We start from the raw sequence: 13,787 nt of genomic DNA on the forward strand, positions 1-13,787 counted from the left end.
ATCCATCTAGAAAACTATAAAAATAAAAATATTAAATTAATATTAATAATTAATAATTAATTGGAAGTTTGAAAACAGAAAGCTGCAATAAAAGGTAAAGTCTTTAAATGGTACCTATGGTTAAAAGTAAAAAAAGTTTTTTCTTTTTTTTCTGTTCCTTTGCCTCTGTTTTAGGTGGCCATGAAATCTTTTCGTTAGCATTAGATTGATTTCCCCAGAGATGAAATTGTTTGCATCATCTTATCTCCCATGTTTCTAAAGCCTCCTAAGCCAACTGTAGTGTTTTAGAGTCCCAGCTTATTCGGATGCCCAACAGTTTCTCCCATGCTGAGTATTCTTAAAACTCAAATATAATACATTGATGTGTTCATTGTTACTCTCAAGGTTGCTGTCGTGTTTTCATTCTTAGTCCCCAAAAAATTCTTTTAAGCATTTTAAGTCATGGAGGATAAACTTTGAATTATAAGCTAAAGAATGCTGAGGAAATTTACATAATAAAAACAAAGTCAAATGCTTTTATAAAAGCTTATGTTTAACATTCCAGGCCCTTTTGCTATAAAATATTAAAGTCTGTGGTAATGAACATTGAAAACCAGTATGTAAAATGAATAATTGGACCTCATATACCTCTGTTATGTGTTAAAATTTATTCCTGAGTCGGTTCTTGAAAGTAGAACTCTGTGTCCATTGCTGAAAATAAACCTAATTCTCTTCTAAGTACTTGATTGCTTCATGCCACTTGAGTGAGGCTCCCAAGTGATTTCCAAAAAGGTCTGGAGGAATTATACCATGTAGTATTTGTTTTTGAGCACTTATATAGTGGGTACTCAGTACATGTTTGTTGAATTAACATGTAATTTTAGTCTCTGAAGATTAAGATACAAAGATTATTTTTACTAAGACCACCCAAGGAAGGAAAGGTTGGAAATTCATGGTATTTTATGTAAGAGGGAACCCAATTTCACTATCTATAAATACTAAAAGTACTACAACGTTATGTGTGATATTTAAATGTCACTTAAATGTTTTTACACTCAGAATATGTTCTTCAACTCGCTTTTCTTCACTTGACAGTGTGTCTTGGAAATCTTTCCATAGCAATTATAGAACTACCTCTTTTAAGTGTTGTATTATCTTCCATATTATTAATGCTATATTATTTATTTACCTATTCCCTAATTAATAGGCATTCGGGTTGTTTTGTGTTTTTCATTCTAATGATCAGTGCTACTGTGAATATCATTTTACATAATTCTTTGTGTACATATTTGATTATTTTTCCTTGCATGATGAAGAGGGATTGCTGTTTCAAAGGTTATGCATGTTTTAAATTCATATTGATACTGATACATTACCCTCCTAAAAGGAGGTACTAGTTTGTCCTTCTACCAGTGGTTTATGACACTAGTTTTCCCATGCTCAACCAAACTTGACATTACCAATTTTTTTAAAATGTTTACATGTCTTATGAGTGAAAACTGATATTTCCCTATTGCTTTATTTTGCATTTTCTGATTGCTACTAAGATTGAGCATCCTTTCTAAAATTTACTGGCCTTTGCTTTAACTCTTCTCAGCCTATCCATATTTACTGTCCATTTTTCTTTTGGGCTTTTTATCTCTTTATTACTGATTTTAGAAACTCTTTATACATTCCAGATATTAAGGCTTCAACTGTTAAATATGTTGTGAATATTTTCCCCAGCCTATCAATTATTTTTTTAAGTTTTTTGGTGATTCTTTTGCTGAATGGAAGTTTTAAATTTTGATGTAGTCAAATTGAGCAGTCTTTTTCATTATGGCATTTGCTTTTCATCTCTTTTAAAAGACCTTCATGAATATGGCACAAATAAACATATTCTTTTATATTGTCTTAATGCATTTATATTTTAGTTTGATTTAGTGTTTTTTACATAAGTCTTGAATCATCTGGAATATATTTTGTGAATTACATGAGTTATGGAAGTAACTTATTTTTTTTTCCAAATAAGTATCCAATTGTCCCAACTCTGTGTATTGAATTGGCCATCCTTTTCCTATAAAATTAAAATGACACCTATATGATGAGCTAAATTTGCATATCTATGGGTTTATTTGTGGCCACACCCTTTTATTACACTATCTGCCTATTCTTGCATCAGTACTATAACTTTTTTTTTTAATTTTTTAAAGATTTTATTTATTTATTTTAGAGAGAGAGAGAGTGTGAGATCAAGGGGAGGGGCAGAGGGGGAGGGACAGGGAGAGGGAAAGAGAATCTCAAGCAGACTTTGCACTGAGCACAGAGCCTGACACCTGGCTGGATCTCAGCACCCTGAGATCATGACTGGAGCTGAAATGAAAAGTCAGATATTTAACCAACTGAGCCACCCAGGTACCCCAATACTGCAACTTTTTAATATAATTTACTATTAGATAGGGCAATTATCCTTTTCTTGTTTTTGTATGTTCGTTTTATACCCAGCTACCCTCTAAGTTGGTTCTAATAATTTTTCAATGTGAGGTTTCTGAATAAATGACCACATTGATTTCAAGCACTGACAGTTTTATTTCTTTATTTCTATTAACTATATCTCCTATGAGTTGTTTGTCTTGCTAAATATGCAAAACCAATTCATTAGTCAATATTCAAGACCAATCCAAGTTCACATAAATACCTATGAAGGGGCCCATTTCTATCAACTTCTCCAGAAGGTTTTACCTTCTCTACCTGTTCCCCCTCCCAAATTCCGTCCTCCTCCATTGTGCAAGAATGATTAGAGTTATTTTTCTCAATTTCTATAGCCTCCACATATTTCTTTTCCTTCTTTCTTTCTCCCTTCTTTTTTTTCTTTCTAAATAGTTCTTTACCTTAAATTTGAGTCATTCCAACCCATATATGAGGCTGAGGGAGTTAGGCAAAGTAAGGAAGAGATTCAAAATTACAGTAGCCCTTTATATTAACCTTTTCTAACCTTATACAGAATTTTACTTTGCCCCTTATTTATTTGAGCATTAATCACTTTGCCTTATAATTTTCATGGGTTCATATTTTATCTCCCCAACATTTTAACTCCTTTAGGTCAGACTATTTCTCCTGCCTTTTATCTACTTACATTTCCTTTTCTCCTTCTCTTATACCTATCCTGCATGTTCTTTAACTTATATAGACCTTTATTCCAGTTTAGATTCTATTTTCCATATCCTCAGTAACACATTTGCCATATCTCAAACTTCATTGCTCCTCTCTCTTTTGCCCACCCTTCTCCACAACCCTGGTCCTGTTTTAATTTTGTTTGTGTTTTCCCTACATTTTAAAAAAATTTTTTAAAGATTTCGTTTATTTATTTAAGAGAGAAAGACATAGTGACAGAGCAGGTAGAAGAGGGAGAAGCAGGCTCCTGCTGAGCAGGGAGCCTAATGTGGGGCTCGATCCCAGGATCCTGGGATCATGACCTGAGCCAAAGGCAGATGCTTAACCAACTGAGCCACCCAGGTGTCCCTGTTTTCTCTACATTTTATAAAACTTTTTATTTTGAATTTATTTCAGGCTTACCAAGAAGTTATAATAGTTTATGCAAATTATCTATTCATTAGGTACTCTTTTTTCTATTTATCTATGTATCTATTATCTACACATACAAATTCAACAATTAACATTTTGCCATATTTGCTTTATCATTCTCTCTCACACACACACTGTGTGGGTATTTGTGTATATTTTTTAGAACAGTTTGATACTAAATTGCAAATGTGATCTATTCTGTTTTTGCTTTTTCCATGTCTATACTCAATAATGCAGAAATCCAACTCTATTCATACTGCTGTCTTGTCTAATAAGGCATGTTCTGGCAAATAAGGTCACATTTTGGATTATGCTATAAATTTATGATCACTGACCTCATATTGATTTTCAAGACTGCCTATATATGAGTCACTGTTTTTCAAATTTGCAAACACAGGGGTATTTGAAGATATTATTTTCTTAAGATGTTTTTTATTTATGGAAATTAATGAGATGATACATTCTATGTGATTTCAGTTGTATGGAATCTTCGAGATTGTCTTTATGGCCAGTTATTTTTATTTATTTACCAAATATTTACATAATCCTTACTATGGGCCAGACACTAAATACTTAACAAATCTTCATTTATTCAATTTGCTCAACACTATGTGGTAGATATGATTATTATCTTCATTTTTTTTAATTTTTTTAATTTTTATTTATTTATTTTTGTGAGAGAGTGAGCATAAGCGGAGAGGGGGGCAGAGGGAGAAGCAGACCCCCTGCCGAGCAGGGAGCCTGATGCAGGACTCGATCCCAGGACTCTGGGATCATGATCTGAGCCAAAGGCACACCCTTAACCACTGAGCTACCCAGGTGCCCTGTTATCTTCATTTTGCAAATGAAACTGAGGGACATAAATGTAATTTATCCTAAGTCTATACAAGTAATAGAGCTGAAATTTTAATTCCACCAGTCTAGGTCCAGAATCCATGCTCTCAACCACCATGTTGTGCTAATTTTTCCCATCTCATGTGCTCTTCTTTAAAATGTGCATTTATAGGGGCACCTGGGTGGCTCATTTGGTTAGGCATCTGCCTTTGGCTCAGGTCATGATCTCGGGATGCTGGGATCAAGGCCCACATTGGGCTCCCTGCTTGGCAGGAAGCCCACTTCTCCCTCTCCTGCTCACCCTGCTTCTGCTCTCTCTCTCTCTGTGTGTCAAATAAATAAATAAAAATCCTTAAAATAAATAAGTAAATACATACATAAATACATAAATAAAATGTGCATTTATAATTCATACTGATCTGTATAATCCTCTGTGTATTTCCATTAGATGGAGCATTTTATGTAGTTTTAATCATTTATATCAGTTTCTGAGAAATGTATGTAGACTGTAGTTTGATTACTTTCTGATTGTAATTCTGTCATTTTTTTGGTGTCACTTATTTTTAGGATATTGTTAGGTATATCTGTTTTCAAAGTTCATTTCTCACTAAAGATTCTTCATTCAATAATTATATAATAACTTCCTTATCAGTATGTTTCTAAAATAATGAGGATCAAAAGAAAATAGACTTTCAATCCCAAACAACTTCATCATTTCAACATGAATTTATAAGAGAAGGCCTCTTATCCATCACAATCTGTACCTATAGTTGATTTATTAATTGAAAAGATGTGTTAAAGCAGAGAATCATTAAAAAATACTTACAATTAAACATTTCAATCTGTAATCTATAAATATACATTCAGTCAATAATCTTTTTACTTTTTTAAGTTTTTTTTTTTAAGATTTTATTTATTTATTTGGCAGAGATAGAGACAGCCAGCGAGAGAGGGAACAAGCAGGGGGAGTGGGAGAGGAAGAAGCAGGCTTCCAGAGGAGGAGCCTGATGTGGGGCTCGATCCCAGAACACTGGGATCACTCCCTGAGCTGAAGGCAGACACTTAACGACTGAGCCACCCAGGCGCCCCATACTTTTTAAGTTTTTATTTAAATTCTAGTTAGTTAATATACAGTGTAATATTAGTTTCAGATATACAGTTTGATGATTCAGCACTTATATACAACACCTGGTGCTCATCAGAACAAGGACAGTCGTTAATCCCCATCACCTATTTCCCCCATCTCCTCACCCACCTCCCCTCTGGGAACCATCAGTTGATTATAGTTAAGAGTAGTCAGCAGTCTTTTTAGGCCAAAACCTTTCCCTATGAGTTTACTTGTTGGAGTACAGCAGTGTCTTTATACCAAGGTGGTTTGTTTTTGTTTTTGTTTTTTTAGCTTTGGAGAAGAACAAGAATTCGAAGATACTTGCAAGATAATCTGAATTCAAAATTATTCAAGGTTTTTAGGGTTGCCCCCACCAAGATTCTCCACTCTCCCATCCTATTTGACCTCATTTTTAGGAGGCTGGTATTAAACGTTATGCTTTCAACTTAATTTTCACGGAAATAGTCATTCTCCTTTTATGCTTACATTTCATTAGTTTACAAAATATTTTATTAAATTCCTAAATTATAACAACAAGTGTTGTTATTGACTCAGACAGCCTTGGAAACAACACAACTAATATTGGAAAGCATACAACTCAAATGGTAAGAGCAGAGGTAAACATTAGTCTGTTTTCAAATAGAAATGCTGTTTTGATTAATTGATGGATTGTTTAAGTGGAGGTCAGTTAAGAGAGTTTCCTTTGCAGTTCAAATCAGAATATGTTCCTCAAGTAAATAATGGCAAAATCGCTGACAAGTTTTTCTCCTCTGACAGATGTCATTGTCAGCAAATGACTATATAAGAATGAGATTGCGTTTATAAGTTAAGAAAGCTATAGACCAGCAATGCTTATGTTAGAATGTCATGAATTTATGACACCAAAACTTTTTTGAGCTTATGTACGTAGTAGAGATTTGCCCTATACAAGGAAGATGGACATATTTTTTAAAGCTATATTCATGATACTTCCTAACACAATTCTCCACTTCAATCTAATCAGGCTTTTTCCTGTTCCGTGAGTGTCTTATCTCCGTAAACATATATGAGATTGAGTTGAAAAGTTGAAGTCATCTTTATGATGTCTCTCTCACTTTTCTAGCTTAGGTAGAAATGATAGAATTGGATGGACCAGAAGAACATCCAGCTCAGAAGAGACTCTTCAAAGTTTTCCAAATGTTGGACACAAATTTAAATTTTAAAAATATATTAACACTGCAATAAATGTAACGTGTGCATTCAAAGTGTGTTATACCAAGTTGTAAACACATCATGAAACAAACACATAAACATCATGAAACAAAAATAAACCATACTACTAGTTTATATTTTTATGGACTGCTGACTAAAGTTTTCCTACCAATATTCATATACATATTTGAACTTCTTATGAGTATGCATTTTTATTTTTAAGCTTTATCTGGGCTTTTTAAAAACTTGAGTTATGATATATCCAAATCAGGTTATACAAGTGAGAGCATTGCTGCAACATGTATGCTTCATTGAATAAATACAGACATGACAGAGGGGCATCTCTCTGCCATGTGTCCTTATCACTCCTCAACAGTTTTGCAATGGCAAATTAATATGATAATATTGTATTAAAGGAAGTTTTCTTGCTTAATTTTAGTTTTGAGTATTTCTTGCCCATATTTCACATTTATGCCCAGAAACATGAGTAATGATTAGATACACTCCTTCAGTCTTGGAAACAAGATTTTCTTTACTCTTTCTTCCTTCAAGCTTCTGGACCATTTTAATTGCAAGAGATCTTAATGTTGTCAAAGCCAAATTTAATATTTAAAAAAAAAAAGGTTGCTTTTGGCAATAGCTTTTCTGTGGTAATCAGAATTGTATCAATATTAGAAAGCCAAAACAAAGTACAAAAATGACGCTTTTGAAGATGATTTAAAATTGCAACTGTCACCCATATCTCTTGACTTCATACTTTTTACTAGTCAAAGTAGTGCCTTATTTTTATTGATGGATTTTAATAAGTAATAGAATTTGGTCTTACACAATGAATTATTACCAATAAGTCTCTTTTTTCTGTTTTATATAATGGAGAGTTCATTTAGACTTCATTAGATAAAAGAGACCTATACCTAAAATAATTTGAAAAATACTAATCTAGTCCAAGCCATTAATTTTACAAATTGAAAAAGTAAAGCTCAGGTTGTCTTACTCAAAGTTATATACAGCTAGAAAATTTCAGATGCCACACTTCCTAACCATTAGCTCACTGTTCTATCATTTGTTACCTCATCTCTGAGTTTCTATAGTACGTTTAGTTTATGCCACGGCATTTAGTTTGTATACAAGCATTCATTGCATTTACTCAACAAGTTATGCTCTGTGTGCCAGGCACTCTTCCAGGCACTGTAGACAGTCCCCAAATTTAGAAATTGTACTTCACATAAAATAAGAAAAAAGTAGATTCTGTTCAGCCTCCTTTGATTGTGGTGGAATACACACCTGCAATTAGCCACCTTCATACACCACTGGGTGGTTTTAACATATGACTAAAAAGAACTTTACTATTTTATGACATTTCAGGAGAGTAAAAAAGTTCTTTAGCATTTTGAAAGGTGAGAAAAACAAATAATTCAACTCAAAGCACATTGCATACCATGTACCTGGTAATGTGTTTGGCAACCACAAAAACAAAGCTATATGAAACAAGGAATGTGTGTACATAAAACAGTTTGGTCAGCATGTAAACAGCACTGTAGAATGAGAGAGGAATGAATAAGTAACTCTGAGCAGGAGACTAGAGGGGGCTTCATGGAGGAGTGGACCCTAGAGTTTAAAAAGCATGAAGTTGTTTTAAGAATGCAGAAGGAAGGGGCGCCTGGGTGACTCAGTCGGTTGAACGTCTACCTTCGGCTCGGGTCATGATCCCAGGGTTCTGGGATCAAGCCCCACATTGGACTCTCTGCTCGGCTCCCTCTCCCTCTGCCTGTTCGACTCCCTCTCCCTCTGCCTACCACTCTGCCTATTTGTGCTCTCTCTGTGTGTCAAATAAATAAATAAAATCTTAAAAAAAAAAAGAATGCAGAAAAAATCTTATGTCCAGGGAATAACACGTGCATAGACATGGAGTTGTGAACAGTCCTGGCATTTCCACAAAAGTTTAATGCAGCAAACTACTAGGGTGTCTTGGGAGGAGTGGTAAATAAGCATTTTCAGACATCATTAGGTTGAAGAATGGAAGTAATGAAATGTGAGTCCTTCTTATTTTGTACCCCTGCGTATTCCTCATGCATCTATCTATTTCTGTTTCTCGGTGTTAAGTTCTCTGAGAACACTGATGGTATTTTGTACTTCCCTATCTGACAGTGACATGTGCAGTGCTGAGCATGACAAAGGCTCAGTACATGCTTACTGATTAATAATGCTCATCATTCACTCAACAAATATTTTTAACTCCAGCATGTGTAAGGTTCTGTACTTTGTGCTGTGAGAAATAAAAAAGTTGTGAGACAGCCAGCTTTCAAGGAGTATTAAACCTAAAGCAGTAAATTATAGGGAAGTCTTTCCGTTTTGATGACTTATATGGCCATGTACTCGCAGAGCCTATGTTCTTATCAGAGGAAATAACAAGAGGGTAAATGTTAACAATGTAGAGGAAATAGCAATAGGGTAAATGTAATATAGGGTAAACACTAAGGAGAAAAACAATAAAATAGGAAAGGGGGATATAAATTACCGGAGAGGAAAGAGAAGGTAAAGTTATTTAATTTCTCTTGCCTCCATTTCCTTAATTCTAGAAAAGAAAAAATAATAGTACTTATATACAGGGTTGTGACAAGGATTAAATGAGTTAATATATATTTGTATAAAATGCTCAGTGCTGTTCCCAGAAGATGGTAGGAAGTCAGCTAATATTCATATATTTGTCTAGAATAGCTTTAGAATAGTAGTCATCTTATTTTCATCACTTATGAACTTCTTTTATTAAAAGATACACTTCCAAATGGTTTTTAACTACTTTATCTACAGGCTGAGACTCCTTCATCCATATCTTGCTCCTTTTAGCTTCTACTTCCAGTGCCGCCACATCTAATAATACTTTCTTATCGAAGTGAATCATTGTCCTTTGATAGTATTTCTTCTAGAAAACAATATTTGCTTATCTGGACGTCAGGTCACCGTTTTCTATTTCAGGCATGAGGCAGGCATCCAGATCTTCCTGTGGAAAATATTCATTAATGCTTCATCACTTAGCCCATCTGAAGGTTAAAAGGTCTGACAAAATGAGACCTTTATGCTCGCTTACCAGCTCAAAAAAAAAAAAATGTTGGAATTGTTATTATCAGACAGAAATGTAAAATCTTTAATATTAATCTTTTGGAACTAAGATCATTTGCATGGATGAGGTGAAGTTTCAGGTCTCCTACTAACCTTTCTTTGTCTAACATCAGTGCACCCCTAAATGTATCCTGCATCCCCCTTTCTCTGATCCCTGAAAACTAGACTAGCTCTTTCTTTGTGCTCGTTTATCACTCCTTATTTAGCCCTGTTGTAGCCAGTGTGATTCAGTGTTGTACTTACCTGTTTCCCTGATCGTCCCACTCCCTGCCCTCCAACTCCCAGGTATGTATGCTATTTATGTCCAGTTCCTTTGTATCCATTACTGTGCTTCACATGTAGTTGATGCCCAGTAAATATTCAAAACACTTAATCTAACGTCTGGAGTACTTTAATATATCAGGATTATAAGAATATAGTTATTTAATCTTGGTTCCATATCCTTTAGTTGCTCCTTTGTTCCTCCTGGCCGCTTTCTGAGGAATGTTCAAGCATATATACACCATGTCCTATACACATTCACCTGTCCTCCTTTGACCTAAAAACAAAAAGAAAAAAGAACAAGTAGGCTATCAGGAAATACCCAAAGATGGAGAAGCACCCTGTGGAGTAATTATGGTCTAGGATATGGTCCCTACTCTTCCAACTAAAAGAAAAAGTTGAGGGAACCTGGCTGGCTTAGTCAGTAGACATGTGACTCTTGATCTCAGAGTCATGAGTTCAAGCCCCACGTTGGACATAGAGATTACTTTAAAAAATAAAGCAAGAAAATAAAGAAAAATTTATTTGCCATTGTTCTCATGGGTAATGGGCCTCTAAGGTCTGATACAGATCACCTGTATTTACAAGAAACTAATTGAAGCCAAACATAACCCATTTGTCTATTTACTTGCTTTCATTGACTGAAATACTTGTGCCTGATATCCAAATTATGAACTTGATGCTATCAAAGCACCTGTGAAATCCAGCAAAAATCAGAAGGTTGTTCATTAGCCATGGAAACAGAACAAAATGAGCTATACTGTCCCAAAGATTATTTTGCCCTGACCGAGAAAGAATCTTGTCAATGTCTCCTTGATGGCTAGGAGAAAATAGAGTAAGGGGTAATAAGGTCTCAAATACACTGTTGAAAGTCCTTATAATATTTTTTCTTATTTGCTGAAAGGAAACAATGTTAAAAGTCAGAGGGGCTGGCATTTTATAACTCAATAATGGTAATGTACAATTTGTTTCTATAATTCTTTGATCCCCAGGTGAATTCTTGAGATAATGCTAATGTGGTATAACTGATGATGGGGCTAAGAAAGAAGGGGCGATAGAAGATTGAAGTTGAGTGAGAATTCTGTGTACCCTCTGCCTCCTCTAACTCAAAAATCACCATGGTTTCAGCCATCTCAGTTTTATCAAGAAAATTAACTGTTTGCTCTTGGTTTTAGCTGCCTTCCTAGCACTCCTTCACATACTAATAATGCATGATGATCCACCAAGAGTTCATTCTCCACACTTGTGAAGAAACTATGAAGTGTAGGTTAAGTGGTCGTTGAAAAAAAATAAGCTGTACTTCTTGTCAAGGGCTACAGTGAGTCCTTCAAGCCTTATCTCAAGGTCCTTTCTATTCCAGAGATTGGAAACCCAAGTGCCTACAGAGGCCAGGCTGCTGGGAATGAAGCAGGAAGCTACTGCACTGAACTGGAGAGCCAAGTCCTTTCTGAAGGAGCAGCCACTGCTCCGTTCCAGATAATTGTTGCCAGGCAGGAATGTTGACCTAGTGTCATCACATTGTCCAGTTTCTCAGGTAAAGCAGGAAATGCAAATTTTCATGTGAAATCTTTTCATTTAAATATTGTCAACTATTTCGCTTTTATTATTATTCTCAAACTGTGTACATGCCAAACACTTCTGCAGGTGGGATTTGAGTCCTCTTGTTTGTAACTTGGTCTTGTATTTTGCTTAACTACTTGTTAAATTAGAGACTTTATTTTCTACAGGTTTTGCTTTTCTTCAGCATGTTCTCTAAAATACTTTATACCTGGCTTTATGATACTGAAAAATCCCTTCCTCTCTAACCTGAATACTTTGTGCATAAGTTTTCTTTGGCTGCTACGTGTTCTCTGACTCCCTTACCATTCCAGTGAGCACTGCAATGCTAAATGGCGTTTCCTTGAGACACTTTTCATATGACACCACAAAATATCTGCAGGTATTACTACTCATTCATTTTGTTCCTGATGTATGAGCTACAAAAACACAGTAACAGTTCACTTATTTCATGGGACTTAAAAATTGTATGCTTTGGACTCCTGTTTTTAGAATCCACACAAAGACGATATTCCTCTTCTTCCTTCTTGAGAGACCTTATTGAACAACTAGACTATAGTTATCTTTTACATTTAATTACATTTGTTGGAGGCATTGATTGGACCTGAGTGTTCCTAGATACTGATACATATTTAGAGACAATGTCTTTGGGTGGGTTTCTACAATGGCTGAGGAGTCTTCCTATTTTCGCATTGAGTAAACTGATTTTCAAGGTTACTAGGGGACACCATTACCTCTCTACAGAACTGGTTACTCCAAGTAGTAACTGGGTATCCATTGCCAGATGAATTGAAGAGTGCTAAACACTTATAAGTAAAAGAATATGTAAATATTAGTTGTTTAAATATGTTATGCAACCCCAAGTGGGCATAATTCGTAATTGTCTCATTCTTTTTTTTTCCAACAGTGATTTCTTTAATTAATTTTAAATTGAAGTATAACTGATATACAATATCCTATTAATTTCAGGTGTACATCATAGTGATTAAATATTTTCATACCTTACAAAATGATCCCTATGATAAATCTAGTTACCATCTGTCACTATACAAAGTTAATACAATATTATTGACTATATTCCCTATGCTGTACATTAAATCCTCATGACTTATTTATTTTATAACTGGAAGATTTACCTCTTAATCTCCTTTATGTATTTTGCCCCCTCTCCCTTCTGGTAACCAAAGGTTTGTTTCCTGTATCTATGAGTTTGTTTCTGTTTTGTTTTGTTTGTTCATTTGTTTTTTTAGATTCCATAAGTAAGTGAAATCCTATAGTATTTGTCTTTCTCTATCTGACTTACTTCACTTAGCGTAATACCCACTACGTCCATTCATGTTATCACAAAGGGCAGGGTCTCATTCTTCTTTATGGCTGAGTATATTCCATTGTCACCTCACCTTCTTTACTCATTCGTCCATTAACGGACACTTAGGTTGCTTCCATATCTTGGCTGTTGTAAATAATGCTGAACAGAACATAGGGGTGCATATCTCTTCAAATTGGTGTTTTCATAATTGTCGCATTCTTAGTACAGTTTGGGAAAAAACAATATTGATATACATCATTTCTCAGCAATGATTTGACCTGTATATATTGAGCTGTTCCTGGAGTGGCCACAATACCAGTAATGTATGCATGAAATGTGAAATTTACTCCTTAAACTTGCTTAGTCTACTCTAAAATAGATTATGTAAATGCAGACAAATATTTTTTATAAATATTCTCTAGGAGAAACTTCACTATACTATAGAAAAACAAAAATAGCAAACTCTGCTGGTGGCTAATATACAGAAAGAAATCATAAATAATTTTTCCCTCAGCAGTATAGTAAGTTTATCAGTTAGTTTATAGATGTGCTGGTATAACCTATTATTATACTTAAAACATTTCTCTAATTTTTTTTTAACGGAATACATATTTGGGAGCTGGTGATTGTATACTTTTTAGCTTTTAAGAAAATAAAATGGGGGTACCTGGGTGGCTCAGCCAGTTAAGCCTCCAACTTTTGATTTTGGCTTGGGTCATGATCTCAGGTTCATGAGATGATCCCCACCTTAGGCTCTGCACTAAGCACCCATCTGTTGAGATTCTCTGCCTCTCCCTCTCCATCAGCCCCTCCCCCTGCTTGCACACTCTCTTTCTCTCTTTCAAATAAATAAATAAAAGAATG

The 13,787-nt window shown here is 34.8% G+C and overlaps 1 protein-coding gene across 7 annotated transcripts in view; it reads left to right on the plus strand.

Annotated features, from left to right (window-relative positions):
• The window catches only part of MBD5 (methyl-CpG binding domain protein 5), a 448,335-nt gene that overhangs the window by 363,105 nt on the left and 71,443 nt on the right, over positions 1-13,787 (plus strand). For all 7 annotated transcript variants that reach the window (XM_087860618.1, XM_087860612.1, XM_087860610.1 and 4 more), the window contains one exon: positions 11,418-11,591. The gene's annotated coding sequence lies outside the window, so the exon portion shown is untranslated. The remainder of the gene's footprint in view (positions 1-11,417; positions 11,592-13,787) is intronic.

The sequence above is a fragment of the Ursus americanus genome, chromosome 1, assembly GCF_024610735.1.
Source record: "Ursus americanus isolate L20-20 chromosome 1, mUrsAme1.1.p, whole genome shotgun sequence".
Lineage (NCBI taxonomy): Eukaryota > Metazoa > Chordata > Mammalia > Carnivora > Ursidae > Ursus > Ursus americanus.